This window comes from Dipodomys spectabilis, unplaced genomic scaffold (genome assembly GCF_019054845.1).
Source record: "Dipodomys spectabilis isolate Male_0828 unplaced genomic scaffold, ASM1905484v1 ptg000537l, whole genome shotgun sequence".
In the NCBI taxonomy this organism is placed as follows: domain Eukaryota; kingdom Metazoa; phylum Chordata; class Mammalia; order Rodentia; family Heteromyidae; genus Dipodomys; species Dipodomys spectabilis.
The window spans coordinates 103447-125975 of record NW_024871214.1 but is presented as its reverse complement, the minus strand read 5'-3'; the positions used below and the strand labels follow the sequence as shown (position 1 = coordinate 125975).

Sequence of the window (22529 nt, the reverse complement as noted above, 5' to 3'; positions counted from 1 at the left end):
ATTTCTTCATTCACATTTCCATCTTAAACCCTCCACCTCTGGGTTCCTCTAGTACACAGCTGAGAATCTGGCAGGCCTCTTAAGGGGCAGAGCAAATGGACAGTCTCCACAGAAGCCAGATGAGCACAGTGAGTTAACAGGTACCCAAGGTAGGTGTTTCAGTATGGGAAGCTGTTGGAATTATGATCCTTTCCTTATATCCAAAGAGACACATGTTTATACCAAGGTCAAGAAACATAGATGGAGGCTGGGAAGTTGGCTCAGTGGTAGAGTGCCTGCCTCTCATTCATGAGGCCCTGGGTTCGATTCCTCAGCACCACATAAGCAGAAAAAAAGCCAGAAGAGGCACTGTGGTTCAAGTGGTAGAGTGCTAGCCTTGAGCTGAAGAACTGAGGGACAGCTTCCAGGCCCAGAGTTCAGACCCCATGACCAGACCCCCCGTCCTCTCCAAAAAAAAGAAATGTAGATGCAAGACTATCAAAGTCAAAGGTGGAAAATCAATAATTATCATGAAAGTTAAATGTTTCAAAGAGGAATGTGGTAGTGCATGACAGTGATACTACAACTTAGGAAACTGAGGCAGGAGATTCTTCCCATTCAGTGCAGATAGGCAATAAAGCCAGGTCTTGCCTTAGGAAGCTCAGGTTTCCTATCATCACTTGCCAAAGACTAACTACTTGCACAAGAAACACCATCTGTGATTTCCATGAAACACTCTCCATCTTCACATTCATCGACTTTACTAGCTTCTTCTCTGTCACTGCCCATTTCCCAATCAACTGTAATTCATCTCTTTTGTCCCCCTCCTTTGCACACAAAGTATTCCTGCCTATTCCAGTGCCATTCCCATTCTTTCTTGGTATTTTAGACAGTGTCATTTCTTCATTTGAGAGATCATTTTCACTGGAACTCCATGCTATACTTGTGAGCTCAATGTACTAGATGTGGTTGTTTCTTTGTTGGTGGAGCTAATTCAATATACTATTCGGTAATAGCTGCCTTTAGGCAACTAATGGCAAGACTTTAGAGGTGTTCTGAAATCCTCTCCAGATGTGAGCCATACTTTAGAGAGGGAGGCAGCCGCTGTGCCCACTGTCCTAAGATTTACATTTCTGACCTGCGGTGGACTCTTCTGGAAAGGAGGGATTTTCTATGTCCCATATCCTTTACCTCTTGGTTCTTCTCACCAGAGACATGGCACCAGTCTGTGATAGCATAATTCTTTGGAAATAGTAAGATAAAACCCAATAAAGGAAGCAGAAGGAAATATATGGGGTTCTGTGGGAAAATAAAAAATTCATAGTGATGCAAAACTTATGGGGATAAAGCTTCCATTATCAGAGGCCATGAAGGTCAATCCATCATAGTAGTTCTTCATGTTTCTGTGTAACATTTATCTTTATGTCATTCTAATGGACATGTGGTCCTATTGACTACCAGGAGTCACTGGAAGTCCAGGGGACATTTGGTGCATGGGTGGAGGGGTGATCCTAGAGGCCCTTATTGGCACTGACAGGCGAGGAATGACGGCAAGTGGCCAAAAAAGAGGCAGCAGTAGTTGCAGGAGAAGCTTCAGTAGTGGCTACAGTTGCAGAATGAAACCCAAGGGGCTGTAGAATGGTCACTGCAATCTTTGGAACTCATGCTTTCATGCGGAGCTCCATGAGAATGCACAGAGCAGGGAAAAGTGGGGCCTACTGAGGCCAACCTCCAGACAGCTGTGGCCCTGCAAACTGAGGATTGACAGCTGAGGGTGGTAAGTGCAGAGCCCAGTTGATACTTTTCCTCATCTGAGCTGCCTTCCTACCATCACCCACACACCTCACTTCCTCTATAGCAAGATTACAGGTAAGAGGCACCCCACTCAGTTTAGAGGAGATTTTGCAGTGGGCCCTTATTTACCTCTCCCTCTTCAAGAGGCTATCGCTGGAGCAGTCCTTGGAAAGTGACATGCAAAACCAATAGGCACACAAAAGGACGCAAGTGCTGCTAGAGAGAAGCATGAGAGTCTGAGACCATTGGAATGTGGTGATGGAGGTGTGGTTCTGTTGGTAGACAGATAGCCAATGAACCAAAGTGGCAGGTCCTGAGTTCGAGTCCCCGTCTAGCAAGAAGAAAGAGAAAGAAAGATACCTTTATGGCATTTTTACATTTGACATTCCTTCTGTATTCTCACTAAATACATTTCTATATACCAGTGTGTAATAAATTTATTCTTTTTTGTTTGGATTAGGCTACATTTTTACATTACTGGATTTAGTAACCCAGGACCTCATCAGTCCTATTCCCACCCATTTTTCTGTTGATTTTTTCTTCGTTCGTTTTTGTTTTTGTCTATTCTGAGAGCTTAAAGTCCAGACCAGAGTTCTGTCCATGGTCTCTTTTGGCCACATCTTTACTTTTTGCATTTGTGGCTTTATTGTAGTCTTAGAACCTCATGCATTTTCCTGCCAGGACTGACCTCCAAAGGTGGTCCTCAGATCTCACCCTACAGACTTGCCTGAATTATAGCCATGAGCCAGCAGCATTTGAATTCTACTAACATTTATGTTGGTGATCTTCATATTATTTCCCCAAAACTTGGCTGCTCCTGCTGCCTTGTAAGCAATGTCCTTGTGTTCTCACCTTAAAAACAGAGGTTTTAGGTTCCAGCCACCAGCCTGCTGCTTAAGATATGTTTCATCTTCTTTTCCTTTTTCCTTGTTTGTTGTTGATTTATTAGAAATTAAACTTATTCTTTGATTAGTTTTAAAGTACCTTAATTGACCTTTATTATTATATGATATGATGCTATAAATTATATGTAATTTTAATATGTTGATGAATTCCCATAGATTCACAGGCATCAAAAACCAGATACAAAGTATTTCCTTCACCCTTAAAAAAGAAGCCAGCCTCTGTTTCCTTAGAAGTTGTGCAGAGACTCTTTCTGGAGAATATCCTATACTTGTATCCAGTGTCATGCGACAGAACAGACAAGAGCAATGTCTTGTTACTCTGTTATTCTCAGAGAATAAAATGCTATTCAAAAAGCTTTGAAAATTTGTTTCCTCATGTTATTTATAATGTGTGGGAGCTTAATGACAGACATTACTATTTCCTGTAGACAATTATATGCTATGGCTTGTTTTATTTTTGTTGTGGGGGGTCCTTGTACTAGGGTTTCAAATCAGGACCTGGTAATGTTCCTTATGTTTATTGCTCAGGGCTAGGACTCTTCCACTTGTGCTACCTCTCTTGTTTCTGGCTGTTTAGTGGTTAACTGGAAATAAGACTGGGTAGGTGATGGAGGAGGATATGACTATGATACATTGTATCCATGTGTGGATATATAATAATTAATATTTTTTATAATTTATATAATTAATATTTGCTAATAAAAAGAAAGATAATTGGAGGTCTAATTACTCAAAGGAATCCTCTTGCATTTGACTTCCTAGAAAAAATTATCATTTTCCTTGCTTTGCCTTTCTCTTTGTTTTTGTTGCTAGCATTGGGGGATTGAACAAAGGGCTTCGGTGCTGACCCTTATCTCTTTGCTTTATGGACAGTGCTCTACCACTTCAGCCACAGCTCTAGTCCCAGACTTCTGCTAGTTAATTTGAAGAAAGGAGTCTCTCAGATTTTTCTGCTTAGTCTTGCTCTGAACCCCAATACTCAGATCACAGCATCCTGAGTGGCTAGGTTTACAGGTGAGAACTCCTACTAGGAAGCCCTGGTGTACCATTTCATTTTTATTTTTGAGAATGTGAAGGTTTCTGACATACTAGTTTGTTATTCGAAAACTTGTTTTGTGCAAGATATTATGGTGCATGCTTGTAATCACAACATGCAGAAAATAAAGCCAGGAAGATTTAGTTTGAAGCCAGCCTAAGGGAAAGTGTGAGAGACACTTTTTTCCAAAAACAAAGTAAAAAACAAATAATTTTGCAATTAGGCAAATTTTCTCCATTTAAGGATCACAACTTCTAAGTTTCATTTCATGCCTACAATACTAGATACTCAGGAAGTTGAGATCTGTTGATCCCTCAATATTCAAAGTCATCTGGGGCAGAAAAGCCAATCAGATTCTTTCTCCAAATAACAACTAAAAGCCTCAAGTGGTAGAATGCCAGAGTTGTGGGGATAGGCAATGAGAGCTTGAAGCCAAGTGGCTAAGCACTACTAATGAAACACAGAAAAATTAAATAAATGAGAGAAATTCACAAGAATTCTCTCCAGCTCTTCAGAGAAAAACAGAATGAAATTTGTAAAAACAAGAGACTCTGGAGAAGAAATAAGAATGGCCAATAGACAGTTGAAGAAATGTTCAACATTGCTGGTCATAAAAGAAATGCAAATCAACAGAATAAGCTTTCTGATGATGTCTTCTAAATGTTGAATAAATCTATCACATTTCTTGGATTTGTCTTGAAAAGTTGTCTGTTCTTTCTCTATAATATCTAGGCTGTCTTCAATCCCAGGGTTCTATCTTCTGCATGCTCTAACCTATTGTCAAGACTTTCTACTTTGTTTACTTTTTTATTTCTCATCCTTCTAATTGGTCGGCTTTGGTAGCTTCAAATTCTTTCTTAGAGTTTTGTTTTAGATCTTGTACAAACTTCTTTACTTCCTTAATTTGGCTTTCAGAGTTCATTCTCAAATCCCTTACTTGATTAACTATGATTTCATTGGACTCCCTTTCCTTCTGTTGAGTTTCATTCAGCATTTCCTTTGTGGCCTCCCTAGATTCCTTTTCCTCTCTGTTTATGGATTCTATGAATGCCTCAATTGATCTTTGTCTATTCCCATCCCACTCATGCAATTCCTGCATTAATGTTTTATTAGCTTCCTCATGCTCATGAAATTCCTGTATTAATCTTTGTTTATTCTCAGTGTGCTCTGGCAATTCCTGTCAGAAATGACACCATCCCTTTGTTAGGAAATGGAAAGACATGGAAAAAATTATAGTAAGTGTAGTGAGACAAAGAAACATAGGTCCCATGGTTTTCTTAATTTGTAATAACTAGTATAAGTCTAGGGCAAGTAGAAAAGTTCAAAAGCTATGTACATATGACAATAAAAGATGTTGTTAAACGAAATGAAGCCAAAGACAGGGACACAAGTTGTATATTTTTTCTTGCTATGGTTTTAACGTGTTTATAATGTACTATGTGATTTTTTGTTTCTTTGATGACTTCCTCCTCCACTGTATAACCCCTGTTTTCACTGTGTTTTATTTCAGTGTCCTGCGTCTTGTATATACATTTTTCTAATTTGAGGAATGGAAGGGAAAAAACAAAATGTTTAAATAGGGATACGAATTGACCCATTGTAAAAATGAGATGGTGATAACGAACTTTACAACTTTAGCAATGGGGAGGAGGGGAGTAGTATAGGAAGTGAGGAAGGAAGGGATGGTAGGACAAAAACAAAGGAGGCAACAATGCTCAATAGGAAATGTGCTCATTACCTTAATCATGTAACTGTTACTCCCTGTACAATATTTTTACAATAGAAAACGTATTTTTAAAAAAAGAAACGCAAATCAAAACCAAAACCACCTTTAGATTCCACCTCACGTCAGTTAGAATGACCATTATCCAGAGTATAATAATAATAACAGATACTGACAGAGTTGTGGCTAGATGGGAACACTACTATACTGCTGGTGGGAATGTAAGCTGGTTCAACCATTCTGGAAGACTGTATGGAGGTTCCTAAAAAGACTAAATATAGAACTCCCTTAAGATGCAACAATCCCACTCCTCAGTATTTATTCCAATGATCTCAAACTAGGCCACACTAAAGCTACCAGCACAACTATGTTCGTAGCAGAATTGTTTACCAAAGCTAAGATATGGAACCAACTCACATGCCCCTCAATAGATGAGTGAGAGCTGGAAAGGTGGCTCAGTGGTAGGACGTTTGCCTTGCATGCATGAGGCCCTGGGTGTGATTCCTCAGCACCACATAAGAGAAAAGAAAAAAGCTTGAAGTGGCGCTGTGGCTCAAGTGGTAGAGTGCTAGCCTTGAGCTGAAGAGCTGAGGGACAGCACCCAGGCCCAGAGTTCAGGCCCCACGACCGGACCCCCCCCCAAAAAAATAGATGAATGATAGAGAAAATATGGTCTATTTACACAATGGAATTTTATGCTTCTATCAGAAAGAATGGCATTGTCCCTTTTGTAAGGAAATGGAAAGACTTGGGAAAAAATCATATTAAGTGAAGTAAGTCAGGCCCAAAGAAACATAGGCTCTGTGATTTCTCTCATTTGCAATGATTAGTGTTAGCCTAAGTTAGTCCTAGCAGAGGATCATAATAGCTCAAAAAGTATGAACATATGACCACATAAAATGATGCTAAATTAAATGAATGCCAACACATTGAAACAGTAGTTCTTTGTTTATTTGTCAACCTTGATGTAGCCAATGTACTATAGCTAGCTCTTTCTTCTTTTATTATTTCCTTTTTTCTTTAACCATTGGCTATATCCCTGGCAATTTCTGTCTTTGACTCTGGTACTCTCCATCTTGTATATGTATTTGTCTGATTTGGGGAACAGAAGGGAAATAACAAAATGCTGAAAGAAGTACAAAAGATGTCATATTACAACAATGATACTCACAAGACACTATATTGGAAATGAACTTAATAAGTTTGTGTCGGCGGGCAAGGATGGGGCTGGAGTGGGAGGAGGGAAGGCATAGAGGGAGAAAATCAATGAATTGTGTAACAATATTCAATGAGAAATGTATCTTACTCATGCATATTAACCCCTCTATACAGCATCTTTACAATAAAACAGAATTTTAAAACATATTAAAATTAAAAAATATATGAAAACTCTAGCTAAATAACTAGTGTATGTTTAAAACAAGCAGGAATGTTCAAAAGCTATGTACATATGACCGTATAAGATGACAGTAAGTGAAATGAACCCCCAGACAAGAACACACATTTTTTCGTTGCTTGCTACAGGTTTTTTTTAATGTATTTATAATGTATTATGTGATTTTTTTTTTCCTTTGGTATGTTCCTCCCCCACGCTATAATACATGTTTGCACTGGGTTTGATTCTCGTGCCCTGCATCTTATATATACATTTTTCTATTTGGGGGAGGGGAAAGGAAAAAAACAAAATGTTTGAATAGGGATATGAGGTTGACCCATTGTAACAATGTGATGTACAAGACACTATGTTGAAAAGGAACTTTACAACTTGTGGTGGGAAAGGAGCGAGTATTTGGGGAGGTGGAGAGGGAAAGGATGGTAGGGGAAAAACAAAGGACGAGGTAACAGTGCCTGATAGTATATGTACACATTACCTCACTCATGTAACTGAAACCCCTCTCTACAGATTTTTTTTCAAATAAAAATGTATTTTAAAAAACTCAAGCTTGGGCTTCATTTCACCAAATATCAACTTATCTGACCGTTTCTGCTTGTGTCAGACATATACTAGTTATTGCAAATAAGGGAAACCCTGGGACCTATGTTTCTTTGGGCCTGGCTTACTTCACTTAATATCATTTTTTCTAAGATGATTTCTTTGTTGCTTTGTATGTCCCTCCCCCATGGTACAACCCCTGTTTTCACTGTGTTTGATGTTGGTATAATTTTTGGAGGGGAAAGAAAAAACACATTGTTTAAATAGGGATACAGGTGGACCCATTGCAACAATGAGATGTAAAAGACATTATGTTGAAAAATGAACTTTACAATTTTGGCCGGAGGGGGGGGGGGTCGCGGTGGTGATGGGAAGGGATGGAAAGGGGAAACAAAGGAGGAAGAAACATTGCTTGATAAGAAATGTACTCATGCCAGGTGCCAGTAGCACAAGTCTGTAATCCTAGTTACTTAGGAGGCTGAGTACTGAGGAAGTCCGTGAGACTCTTATCCCCAAAAAGCCACCAGGAAACCGGGAGTGGTGCTGTGGCTCAAGCAGTAGAGAGCTTGCCTTGAGCTGAAGAGCTGAGGGATAGGGTCAAAGCCCAGAGTTCAAGCCCCACGATTGAAAAAAAAAAAAGAAATGTACTGATTACCATGCCCATGTAATTGTAACCCATCTGTATTGTATTTTCACAATAAAACAACAACAACAAAAAAAAACAACAACAGCAACAAAAGAATACCAAGCTGAGTTCATGTGAAAGAGTTCTTTAGGACTTTCAAGAAGCTAGTACCAAATGCATATAACCACAATTGAGTGATAAAGAGAAATGTAACTATTTATTTGTATATATTTTTATTGTAAAAATACTGTACAGAGGGATTACAGTTACTTCAGTAATGTAATGAGTACATTTCCCATCAAGTGCTATTACCTCCTCCTTTGTTTTTCTCCTGCCACCTTCCTTCCCCACTTCCCAACTCCTCTCCCACCACCCCTGAAGATATAAATTTCGTTTTCAACATAGTGTTGAGTACATTTAATTGTTACAGTGTGTCAACCTATATCCTTTGTTCATCATTTTGTTATTTTCCTTCCCCTCCCCAAATTTGAAAAAAATGTATATACAAGATGCCCACATAAAAATGCAGGACTTGGAGTCCTAATATCTGATGAAATAGATTTTAAATTAAAATTATCTAGGAGAGTTAAAGAAGGTCAATACATACTAATAAAATGATCTCTCCTTCAGGAAGATATTACAATTCTAAATATTCACCACACAATGGAGCACCCAAATTTACCCAAGTATCTTTTTTATATGAATAAACAAAAATTTCTTTTTGTTTCGGTTAACTTAGAACTCATCTTTTTTTATCTGCATTGTTCCCAAGTCAGACTAATCTCTTGTCCTTAGATTCCTTTGGTATAGTTTGGGTGGGTAATCTGAGATATAAGCAGTATTCTTTGTTCAATTTGGAGATCTAGCACACTGGCACTACTCCCTGAATAAGAGGTTGGACTGAATTGCCCCGGAAAGTTTCTGTGGCTTCTCTTAGCTCATTGAGGAAGTTAGGAATTTGAGAAAGTGACTGTTAAATAAATGTCTCTTAATAATAAGCATTATTGGTAGAATTTGCAAACATATTTGGGTAATAATAGAATAGAAAAAATGTTAAGTTTGCTATATTCTTTTCACTACATATCTTTTTGTCTAAGTATAAAGCGCAGACTTACCCTAAGGGTCTAGAATAAGCAAAATGGCTTCTAGAGCCCAGATCATTTCTTTCAACAGAAGATGACAGCAGCAGAAGAAAAACGTGCATAACTGGCAGAAAGAAGACTGAATTTGATATCTTCTTAATTCTTATGTTCGAATGCTCAATGAGGAACCCTTAGGACTGTGGACAGCTTAGGGACCTAACAGTTCCTGTTTCATGCGATCATAGAAAGCAAACACCGGTCTCACATCCCGATGTGGGTGCCATGCCTGACTGGTGACCTTGGCTGTGTGTACTGAGAAGGTCCATCAGGGCTCTGTCATGGTCACTGGAGACTCAGGATTGCTAAGAGAAGGACATAGAAGGAGGTGGTAAAAAGGCCTGAGTCAAGGTTTTGTCACATCTAAATGATTTGTAACATGCACTACTGTCTTCTGGCTAAGAATGTGGGTATATCATCAGGGTGTGGCACACAAATTTATCATGACAAGTTTTAGCTTGCACCATTTCCTATGAAAGCCAACAAGAGATAATTAATGCACTCGGGACATATTCCTATCAATATTTAGTATGTAAAAGCTGTAAAATCAAGTTCATCATGAGAAAAAAACAAGATGAAAGACAAATTGCAGGAACATCTACAAAAAATGTTGTTCTGTACACATTAAGTGTGACAAAGTATTAAAACTTAATGAAGCTGGGAAAGTTAATTTCATTTGTACTATTGTTGCAACTTTCTTTTAAATTTCAACTACTTAACATAAAGAAGGTAGGCCAAGCACCACCAGTGGCTCACACCTGTATCTGTAGCTATTTAGAAGGCTGAAATTTGAGGAAAGAGGATTGAAGTAAGCTCAGGTAGGAAAATATGTGAAAACTTTATCTCCAATTAACTATTCAAAAATCCAGAAGGGCAAATTTGGTTCAAGTCATAGACTGTTAGCCTTGAGTAAAAAAGATAGTCAGTTTCTTAGGTTCAAGCTCCAGTATTGACACATACACACTTACACACACACACACACACACACACACACACACACACACACACACACACAGAAAACCTTCCTCAAAAATAACCAGTGACCAGGAAACAGAAACAAGATGATTTTTTTCTTTACTTTCTTTCATTTTTATTTTTTTTTCATTTATCTCTTTAGAAAGGTAAAGGGGACCTTGAAATGAGGGACAAAGGATGAACATATGCGCAGTGGTACTCAGTTGATATTATGTTCAAAATGAACTATGGAACTTATTGGTAGGGATGGAGGAGAACACTGGAAAAGATGAAGGAAAGGGTGACATTGTTCAAAAAGAAATGTACTTGTGGAAGTACAGCTGTCACTCAATGTGAGTGCCATTCTTCAGTAAAAGAGCTCAGAGACAGTTCCCAGGACTGAGGTTTAAGCCACAAAGAAAAAAGAAATATAGTCCACACGAATGTAACTAACCCCTCTACATCACCATAATAATAATATTAATAATAATGATAATAAAAACTAAACCAGTGAGTGAGCAAAACAGAGAGCAAGGGAAAGGGTGAGACTTCCAAAAAGAAATATATTCAGAGTTCCGGGAAGATGGTGGAGGAGAAGCTTTAGGCTAAACAAGCTCTTGCATAGAAAGCAGTTTTAGAGTTCCAGTGAATAGTCCTAAGCCAGAGAATCACACCAAGTGTACCATCACAGTACAGAGAGTTAGGCCAGAGAGGGAAAATTCAGGCAAGGAGACAGATCTGAGCACTTGCCAGTAGCTGCCACTGTGGCAGCAGCGGTGGTGGAGGTGGCCATATAGCCGCCATACCTGCAAAACAGAGAGTCCGGGATGAAGGAGCCACACACGGTGGGTGAGCGGATTCTACTCAACACAGAAAGAACAGACAAGGAGCAGACATCTTCATCCTGCAGTTCGCAGACCACAGATGACACAGGAACCAAGACTCGGCGTGAGTAGAAGCCTAACAGTCCTCACTCTTTCTCAGGGAGCAGAGGAGGGAAGGCCACCCCCCGCCCCAGTCCCGGAGGTCTCCATCTTGGATACTGACAAAGCTCAGTGGACCCTCTAGCTCCAACTCAGGCCTTGGAAGAAAACTAGAGTCATTTAGCAGGTCACAAGAACCTAACTTGACCTGCCAGACTCAGCTCCACCCAGGGAAAAGTCACCCAGCACGGGCGCCAGCCCCAGGAGTGGATTTCTTCACTGAGTAATCAGAGCCAGAGGCTGCCCTTCCCTTTAGCAGCCTTGACAATCAATTGAAATTCAGTAACATAAACCCTGAGAGTGGCTCCAGGCTTGGCTCTGTGAGTTTCTCACAAACTAGCCCCTGGGAAAAGCTACTGTTTGCTGAAAGGCCTCAACTCTACCCAGAACCTAGCCTCATCACAGCATCTCTGAACGTGAGGAAAAAGCCATCTCCCTCTTTTGTGATACTCAAAGCAGATCTCCCTCACATTGAACTAACCTGGGAGGAGGATCGCAAAACATTGGAGAAAGCGGAGCATTTTTCTGCTTGTTCAACCAAACTGACTTAAGAAACCAAGCAAGCCACAGGAAAATCAATCACCACAAGCAGACCAGAGACTCCAACAAGAGGCTGGTAATGGACACAAGGGAGATAAAGGATTTTTCCCACCCCTCCAAAAAAAATCAAATAACTTTTTTTCTTTTTTTTGTACATTTTATAATTTTTTTTATGGGGGAGGGGGGAGGCTGGGAAGGGATGTGAAGGGTAAACAAAGGAGGATTCTGCAATGCTTGGTAAGAAATGTACGCATTATCCTGCCCATGTAATTGTAACCCCTCTGTACGTATGTTCACAAATAAAATAAAATATATAAAAAATTTTTTTTTCTAAAACTTTTTTTTTAATTTTTAATTTTTACCTTTTTTGAAAAAAAAGTTTTCTAGTAACTTTTTTTCCTCTTACAATTTTTATTTTAGGGATATATGTGTGTATGCGTTTTTCTTCCTTTAAAATTTTTTTTTTGTTTAACTCTACTGAACTTCAGATCTTTTTTCTTTCTTTCTTATCCTTTTCACCTTTTCTTCTCTTTCATTCTTCTTTATGTGACTTAATTGTTGTTCTGCACATCCTCAAATAAACCCGTAGTCGATTATTAGGCCTTATCCCCCATTGTGTACACACTTAATCCACAAATTTATTACTCAATTCAAAACCTCTTAGGCTTAAATTCCTTAATAGCAGTACTACCTCATTAAACCTATATAATGATTTAAGTATTTTTATTTTTCAGTTTTTCACATCTCCTTTATATCCCTCCTCTTCTCTCATTATATCCACATTCTTCTCTGAATAGTTTGTTTTTGTCCTGCATATTTTTAGTTTTTACTTTTCTATTTTCTCTGGTCTCTTTTTTTCCCTTTCTCTTTCTTCTTTATTTTCTCTCTCTCCTTTCATACTATCCAACCTATTTCCTGCTTTGAGATTAGGAATTAGTTAAATTAACTCTCCCTGTGCCTTCCCACATCACTCTATTCCTATTTTTTACTCACATCTCTCCCTAAACTTAATAATTTCTGGTTTGCCAAATTCTTCTTTGCGTTTTGTAGCCCATTAATATATAGTTGTTTGATGTTGAATAGATTTATCTGTTGAATTACATTGTATCTGCAGACTATAGACTGTGCAAATAGAGACCTTGGTTGATGCTTGCCTTAAGATAGTGTTCTAGCACAAAACTGGTGTTATTTTCATCCCAAATGGGCAGAGTAAGCTGGAAAAACACAAGAAAAATGGCAACTCCGGGTATTGCAACTCCCACTAATGATAATCAGGACAGAATAGATAATGAATAATCCAGAGAAGAGTTCCCAAATAGCTCTACAAACACTGCTGGCAAACACGATAAATGAAAAAATTCAAAACATAAAAAGGACTCTGTATGAGCCTGATAGTGAGAGAGAGGAGACAATCCAAAGGTTTATGCAGGAATATCATGAGCGTGAGGAACCTACTCAAAAACAGATACAGGATTTGTGCGAGCAGCTTCAGAATACTCAAAAAGAAAGGTAGGAATGGCGTGAGCAGGCTGAGAACACTCAAAGAGAACTACAGGAATGGTGTGAACGTGAGGAAGGCAAGCATAGAGTAATAAAGGGAATTGAGAGAGCAGGATGAGAATACTCAAAGATCACTAAAGGCATTCATGGAATCCATTAACAAAGAGCTGAAGGAAGTCAGGGAGACCACAAAGGGAATGCTGAATGGAATCCAACAGAAGGAATGGGAGTCCAAGGAAACCATAACCAATCAATTAAGTGATTTGAGAATAAACACTGAACACCAAATTAAGGAAGTAAAGAAGTTCATACAAGATCTAAAACAAAGCTTCAACAAAGAACTTGAAGCCACTAAAGCTGACCAACTAGAAGGAAAAGAAATAAAAAACAAAGTAGAAAGTCTCGACAGCTGGTTAGACCAGGCAGAAGATCTAATCTCAGGGATTGAAGACAGCCTAGATATTATAGAGAAAGAACATACAACCATCCAAGTCAAGTTCAGGAAATATGATAGATCTATCCAACACTTGGAAGACATCTTCAGAAGGCCTAATCTAAGGATAATGGGTGTAGAGGAGAACTAAGAAACAGAAGTTAATGGTCTAGAAAATTTCTTTAACAGGATCCTAGCAGATAACTTCCCAAACATACAAAAAGATAGACCTATTCAGATACAAGAAGCTTTTAGAACACCAAATAGACCTGACCAGATTAGGACATCCCACCGTCACATTATAATCCACACAGGATCAATTCAGACCAAGGAAAGATCCTAAAAGCTGTCAAGGATAAAAGATTAATCACCTATAAAGGGAAACCAATTAGAATCACCTCAGATTTCTCAGCAGCGACTATCAAAGCAAGAAGACCTTGGAATGATGTATGCCATGCCCTAAAGAAAAACAACTATCATCCAAGAATACTGTACCCAGCTAAATTCTCCTTCATAAATGAAGGCCAAATAAAAGCCTTCCATAGCAAAGAAAAATTGAAAGAATACATCTCCACCAAACCAGCACTACAAAAGATTGTTAAAGATGTCCTACACATAGAAAACCAATAAAACCACAATAAACGCCAAGAAACTGCACCCAAACTGAGAATCCAAGAACCACAGGAAAGACACAGTTGTCACAGCCCCCCAAAAGGTGGATAACATGGCAAATACATCTCAGTCCTATCTCTCAAACTTACCGGACTCAATTCTCCAATTGAGCGACATAGACTGTCTAGTGGGATTAAAAAGCAAGATCCTTCTATCTACTGCCTTCAGGAGTCACATCTTGCCCTTAAAAACAAACACATTTTCAATGTTAAAGGCTGGAACACAATCTACCAAGCAAACGGCCCTATATACACGTGGCCGTTGCAATCCTAATATCAGATGTAATAGACTTCAAATTAAAATTTGTGAGAAGAGATAAAGAAGGTCGCTACTTACTAATTAAGGGACCTCTCCTTCAGGAGGTTATTACAATTCTAAATATCTATTCGCCAAACAAAAGAGCACCCAAATTTATCCAAGAAACACTATTTTCCCTCCACTTCCACATAGATCCAAAGACATTAATAGTTGGGGATTTGAACACACCACTCTCCCCACTAGATAGATCAACTTGGCAAAAACTCAACAGAGAAACTGCAGATCTAACAACTGCATAGATCCACTAGATTTAACAGACATCTACCGAATATTTAATCCAGCAGCATCAGAATATACGTTTTTCTCAGGAGCACATGGAACATTTTCTAAAATAGACCACATTTTAGGCCACAAAGCAAACTTGTCCAAATTCAGAAACATTGAAGTTATACATTGCATTCTCTCAGACCACAAGGGAATAAAATTAGAACTCAACACCAAAAGCCACCAAAGAAAGTCCGGTAACACATGGAGGCTGAACAGCACACTGCTGAATCACAAGTGGGTAAAAGAAGAGATTAGAAAGGAAATTCAAATGTTCATCATATTCAACAAGAACGAGCACACAAATTACCAGCTCCTCTGGGACACGGCAAAGGCAATACTCGGAGGCAAGTTTATAGCTCTGAGTTCCTACATCAACAAATTGGAGAGATCTGAAACCAACAATTTAATGAGGCATCTGAACCCTCGTGAAAAAGAGCAGCAAGATAAACCCCAATCCAGTAGACGGAAAGAAATAACTAAAATTAAATCAGAATTAAATGAATTAGAATCCAAAAACACTATAGAGAGAATCAACAAAACAATGAGTTTGTTCTTAACAAAATTGACAGACCCTTAGAAAATCTTATCAGAAAAAGAAGAGGGCACACCCAAATAAATAAACTCAGAGAGGAGAATGGAAACATCACCACGGAAAAACCCAAGATTCAGAACATTTTAAGGGAATAATTCTCAAAACTTTATGCTAATAAGTTTGAGAACTTGGCAGAAATGGATTTTTTCCTAGCAAATATTGACACGCCAATACTAAAACAAGATGAGTTAAGCCATATTAACAGGTCCATATCAAGCATTGAAATAGAAACAGCAATAAGAGACCTCCCAGCTAAGAAAAGTCCAGAAATAGAGGGTTTTGCAGCGGAATTCTACAAGGCCTTCAAAGCTGAGCTCAACCAATACTCCTCCAACTCTTCAATGAAATCAAAAGAGAAAATTCACTACCGAACACATTCTATGAAGCCATCATAACCCTCATCCCAAAACCAGGCAGGGATTCAACAAGGAAAGGGAACTATAGACCCATTTCTTTGATGAACATTGATGCAAAACTTCTCAACAAAATTTTGGCCATTCGACGTCAACAATTCATTCAAAAATCATACACCATGATCAAACAGGATTCACTTCAGGGATGCAAACCTGGTTCAATATACACAAATCAATTAATATTATTCATCACATCAATAGGAGCAAGGATAAGAACCACATGGTTATTTCAATAGATGCAGAAAAAGCATTCGACAAATCCAACACCCTCTTATGATGAAGGATTTGGAAAAATTAGGAATCCATGGAACATTCCTCAATACAATAAATGCTGTATATTACAAACCTACAGCCAGCATTATACTCAATGGTGAAAAACTAAAGCCATTTCCTCTTAACTCAGGAACAAGACAAGGATGTCTACTATCTCCACTTCTCTCCCACCTAGTATTAGAATGCCTAGCTACAACCATTAGGCAAGATGCAGACATAAAGGGGATCCAAATAGTGAAAGAAAAAGTAAAATTCTCCCACTTTGTAGATGACATGATCTTGTACTTAAAGAATCCCATAGACTTCATTCCCAAATTACACAAGCTGATTGAAAACTTTGGCAAAGTAGCAGGGCATAAAATTAACCCTCAAAAATCAATGGCTTTTCTGTATACCAACAATGAGAAAAGTGGGGCTGAATTTAGGAAAGCAACTCCATTTGTAAAAGCCCCACAAAGAATAAAATAACTAGGAATTAACTTAACCAAAGAAGTGAACGACCTCTATGATGAAAACTTTAAAAACTTGAAAAAGGAAATCAAAACAGAACTTAGAAAATTGGAAAAAATCCCATCCTCCAGGATTGGAAAGATTAACATCGTAAAAATGGCAATACTTCCCAAGGCTATCTACAAATTTAAGTTGATACCTACCAAAATTCCTACCTCATTCCTCAAGGAAATAGAAGAGGCAATCCAAAAATTCATATGGAGCAATAAAAGACCCCGAATAGCAAAAACAATCTTCAACGGAAAGAACACTGCTGGAGGAATATCAATACAAAAATTCAAACTCTACTATAAAGCCATAGGAATAAACAGCTTGGTACTGGCACAAGAGCACACCTCAGGACCAATGGAATAGAATTGAAAACCCAGAAATGAACCTACAGACCTATAGCTATCTAATCTTTGATAAGGGAGCTAAAAAAATAGAATGGAAGAAAGACAGCCTCTTAAGTAAATGGTGCTGGAAAAATTGGTTAACTACTTGTAGATAACTAAAGCTAGATCCATATTTATCACCCTGCACCAGATTCAACTCCAAATGGATCAAAGACCTCGGAGTCAAAGCAGATACTCTGAAAACATTAGAGGATGGAATAGGAGAAACCTTAGGTCTCCTTGGCACAGGCCAAAATTTTCTGAATAGAGACCGGAAGCACAACAAATCAAAAAAGGGTTGGACAAATGGGATTGCATGAAGTTGCAGAGCTTCTGCATGGCAAAGGACATAGCTAGCAAGATCAATAGAAAGCCCAAGGATTGGGAGAATATCTTCACTAGCCATACAACGGACAAGGATCTCATATCTAAAATATACTTGGAACTCAAAAAATTTAATCCCCCAACAACAAATCCTCAAAGAAACAACTGCCCAATAAATAAGTGGGCTAAAGACTTAAAGAGAAACTTCTCTGAAGAAGAAAGAAGGATGGCCAATAGACAAATGAAGAAATGCTCAACCTCCCTAGCCATAAAAGAAATGCAAATCAAAATAACATTGAGATACCACCTCACCCCAGTTAGAACGGCAAAAATCAAGAACTCTAATAACAACAGATGCTGGAGGGGATGTGGACAGAAGGGAACGTTACTGCATTGTTGGTGGGAGTGTAAACTTGTTCAATCACTTTGGAAAGTAGTATCCAAAATCCTCAAAATACTCCACATAGAGCTTCCCTATGACCCAGCACTCCCACTTTTGGGCATTTACCCAAATATTTACGAACAAGAGCACACTAATGCTACCAGCACAACCATGTTTATTGCAGCATTATTTACCATAGCTAAGATCTGGAACCAACCCAGATGCCCCTCAGTAGATGAATGGATCAAGAAAATGTGTTGTATACACACAATGGAATTCTATGCCTCCATCAGAAAGAATGACATTGCCTCATTTGTTAGGAAATGGAAAGACTCGGAAAAAATTCTATTAAGTGAGGTAAGCCAAGCCCAAAGACACATAGGTCCCATGATTTCCCTTATTTGCAATATCTAGTATATATATGAGTCAAGCTCACCAGGTCAGATAAATTGATGTTAGGAAAATGAACCCTAAGATATGTATTTTAAATGTTTTTTTCTTTCATGCATTTGTTTCTAATGCAATTATACAATTATTTCCTTGTTGCTCGTATGTCTCTCCCCCACAATATAAACCCTGCTTTCACTGTATTTGATGTCGGTACAATTTGTGGAGGGGAAGGGGAAAAAGAAGTCGTTTAAATAAGGATACAGGTGGACCTGTTGCATCAATGAGAAGTACAAATTTTCATGTCAAAAACGAACTTTACAACTTTTTTGGGTGGGGAGGGAGGATGGGAAGGGATGGGCAGGGTAAACAAAGGAGGAGGCTACAATGCATGATAAGAATTGTACTCATTATCTTGCCCGTGTAATTGTAACCCCTCTGTACAGGATTTTCACAATAAAAAAAAGAAGAAAAAAAAACTAAACCAAGATGAATTAAACCAGCTTAACAGGCCCATATCAAGCATTGAAATAGAAACAGCCATAAGAGACCTCCCATCTAAGAAAAGTCCAGGACCAGATGGTTTTACAGCAGAATTCTAGAAGGCCTTCAAAGCAGAGCTCACAATAATACTCCGCCAACTCTTCAATGAAATTGGAAGAGAAAGTTCACTACAGAACACATTCTATGAAGCCATCATAACCCTCATCCCAAAACCAGGCAGAGACTCATCAAAGAAAGAGACCTATAGACCTATTTCTTTGATGAACATTGATGTAAAACTTCTCAACCAAATTTTGGCCAATCGACTTCAACAATTCATCCAAAGAATCATACACCACAATCAAACAGGATTCATTTCAGGGATGCAAAGCTGGTTCAATATACGCAAATCAATTAATATTATTCATCACATCAACAGGAGCGAGGATAAGAAACATATCGTTATATCAATAGATGCTGAAAAAGCATTCGACAAGATCCAACACCCCTTTATGATGAAGGATTTGGAAAAATTAGGAATCCATGGAACATTCCTCAATACAATAAAGGCTGTATATGACAAACTTACAGCCAGCATTATACTTAATGGTGAAAAACTAAAGGGATTTCCTCTTAACTCAGGAACAAGATAAGGATGTCAACTCTCCCCTCTTCTCTTCAATCTAGTATTACAATGCCTAGCTACAGCAGTAAGAACAGATGAAACATAAAGGGGATCCAAATAGGGAAAGAAGAAGTAAAACACTCCCTCTTTGCAGATGACATCATCTTGTACTTAAAGAATCCCATAGACTCCTCAAGCTGGTTCAAAACTTTGCCACAATAGCAGGGTATAAAATTAACCCCTCAAAATCAATGGCTTTTCTGTATGCCAACAATGAGAAAAGTGGGACTCAAATTAGGAAAGCAACTCCATTTGCAATTGCCGCACAAAAAATAAAATACCTAGGAATTAACATAACCAAAGAAGTGAAGGACCTCTATGATGAAAACTTTAAAGACTTGAAAAAGGATATCAAAACAGAACTTAGAAAATGGGAAAAACTCCCATGGTCCTGGATTGGAAAGATCAACATCGTGAAAATAACAATAATTCCTAGCACTATCTACAAATTCAATGTGATACGTATCAAATTTCCAACCTAGTTCTTCATGGAACTAGAAGGGCAATCCAAAAATTCATATGGAACAATAAAAGTCTCTGAATAGCAAAAACACTCCTCAATGGAAAGAACACTGCTCGAGGAATATCAATACCAAATTTCAAACTCTACTGTAAATCCATAGGAATGAAAACAGCTTGGTACTGGCATAAGAACAGACCTCAGGAAAAATGTAATAGAATTGAAAACCCAGAAATGAACCTGCAGACTTATAGCCATCTAATCTTCGATAAGGGTGATAAAAATATAGAATGGAAGAAAGACAGCCTCTTCAGTAAATGATGCTGGCAAAATAGGTTAACTACTTGTAGAAAACTAAAGCTAGATCCATATTTATCACCCTGCACCACAATCAACTCCAAATGGATCAAAGTCCTCGGAGTCAAAGCAGACACTCTGCAAACATTTAAGGATGGAATAGGAGAAACCCTAGGTCTCCTTGGCTCAGGCTGAAATTTTCTTAATTGAGACACGGAACCACAACAAATCAAAAAAAGGTTGGACAAATGGGATTGCATGAAGTTGCAGAGCTTCTGCATGGCAAAGGACATAGCTAGCAAAATCAATAGAAAGCCCACAGATTGGGAGAAGATCTTCACCAGCCATACAATGGACTCGTGTCTCATATCTAAAATATACTTGGAACTCAAAAAATTAAAGTCACCAACAACAAATCCTCAAAGAAACAACTGCCCAAGAAATAAGTGGGCTAAAGCCTTAAAGAGAAACTTCTCTGAAGAAGAAAGAATGGCCAATAGATACGTGAAGAAATGCTCAACCTCCCTAGCCATAAAAGAAATGCAAATCAAAACAACATTAAGATACCACCTCACCCCAGTTAGAACGGCAAAAATCAAGAACTCTAATAACAACAGATGCTGGAGTTGATGTGGACAGAAGGGAACGTTACTGCACTGTTGCTTGGAGTGTAAACATGTTCAACCACTTTGGAAAGACTCCACATAGCGCTCCCCTATGACCCAGCAATACTACTTTTGGACATTTACCCAAATGTTTACAAACAAGACCACACTAAAGGTACCAGCACAACTATGTTTATTGCAGCATTATTTACTATAGCTAAGATCTGGAACCAACCCAGATGCCCCTCAGTAGATGAATGGATCAAGAAAATGTGGTATATATACACAATGGAATTCTATGCCTCCATCAGAAAGAATGACATTGCCCTATTTGTTAGGAAATGGAAAGACTTGGAAAAAATTATATTAAGTGAAGTAAGCCAAGCCACAAGAAACATAGGTCCCATGGTTTTCCTTATTTGCAATATCTAGTATAGTATGAGTCAAGCTGAACAGGTCAGATAAGGTGATGCTAGGAAAATGAACCCTAAGATATGTATTCAAATGTTTTTTTTTCTTTCATGCATTTGTTTCTAAGGCATTTATAAGGTTATTTCCTTGTTGCTTTGTATGTCCTTCCCCAACAATATAACCCTGCTTTCACTGTATTTGATGTCGGTATAATTTGTGGAGGGGAAGGGTAAATACAAGTCGTTTAAATAAGGATACAGGTGGACCCGTTGCAACAATGCAAATACAAGTTGTCATGTCCAAAACGAACTTTACAACTTTGGTGGGGGCGGGGGGAAGATTGGGAGGGGCGGGTAGGGGGAGGCTGGAAAGGGATGGGAAGGGGAAACAACGGAGGAGACTACAATGCTTGATAAGAAATGTACTCATTATCTTGCCCATGTAGTTGTCACCCCTCTGTACAGTATTTTCACAATAAAAAATAAATAAAAATTAAAAAAGAAATATATCCATTACCTGAATTATATGATTACAGTCTCTGTATAAATCACATTTATAATAAAAATACAGAAGAAAATCAGACAAATATAATACTGGAGGCATGAATCAAATGAAAGAAAATCATATGTATGTGATACCAAGCTCAAACCCCATTATCAGTTTCCTGTTCAAAAATGGCTCTTCTCATCACTTGTACTTTACCTAGCTTATGAGAGTGGTACAAAGTTAAGGAGTGAGGAATAAGTCATACATACAGGAGAAAGTTCATCCATCAGGCAGAAAATAGTACTTACAAAGAGTAGCACTTGCTAGAACACATGCTGACTAGAACACATTCTGGCTCAATGTTTTCTGAAATAAACAATCCCAATTGCGCTTTAATATAGGCTCCACTATATACAAACTGGGGACTCAAAGTTAACTAAACTCTCTCGACCTCAAATTCTTCATAGTTAAAGTGAGCATAACAAAACTTATCTCACAAGATTATGAGATCTGGATGTCATCAGATATGGAGTGGGTTGTGTCTTAGGTCTGTGTGAAACACTCAACCTCTGCTTGAAAGAGTATAAACTGGCATGATGTTTACCATATTACTTAACAGTAATACAACACCCACTACAGGCTCACTCCTCTAATCCTACTTAGAAAAAAGGCTGAGACCTCAGGATCTAGGTTCTAATTCAGCCTGGAGAAGAAAGTAAATGAGATTCATCTCCAATGACCTCCAAAAAGGTGAGTGGGAGGTTTGCTTCAAGTGGTAGAGGGCTAGACTTGAGCATAAACTGCAGGAACAGTGCCCAGGCCCTGATTTCAAGTCTTAGAATCTGCGCACACACACACACACACACACACACACACACACACACACACACACACACACACACGCACACGCACACGCACACTAATTTTTTTATGCTGCTATCACTGCTATTAATATCACTTTCCCCTCCTCTAAACTCACCAGCTCTTTGGTTGTGTGTGTGTGTGTGTGTGTGTGTGTGTGTGTGTGTGTGTGTGTGTGTGTGTGT

At 38.5% G+C, this 22529-nt stretch overlaps 1 pseudogene; it reads left to right on the top strand.

The window, feature by feature from the left end:
- Positions 1–22529, top strand: part of LOC122099818 — a 52669-nt pseudogene that overhangs the window by 7555 nt on the left and 22585 nt on the right.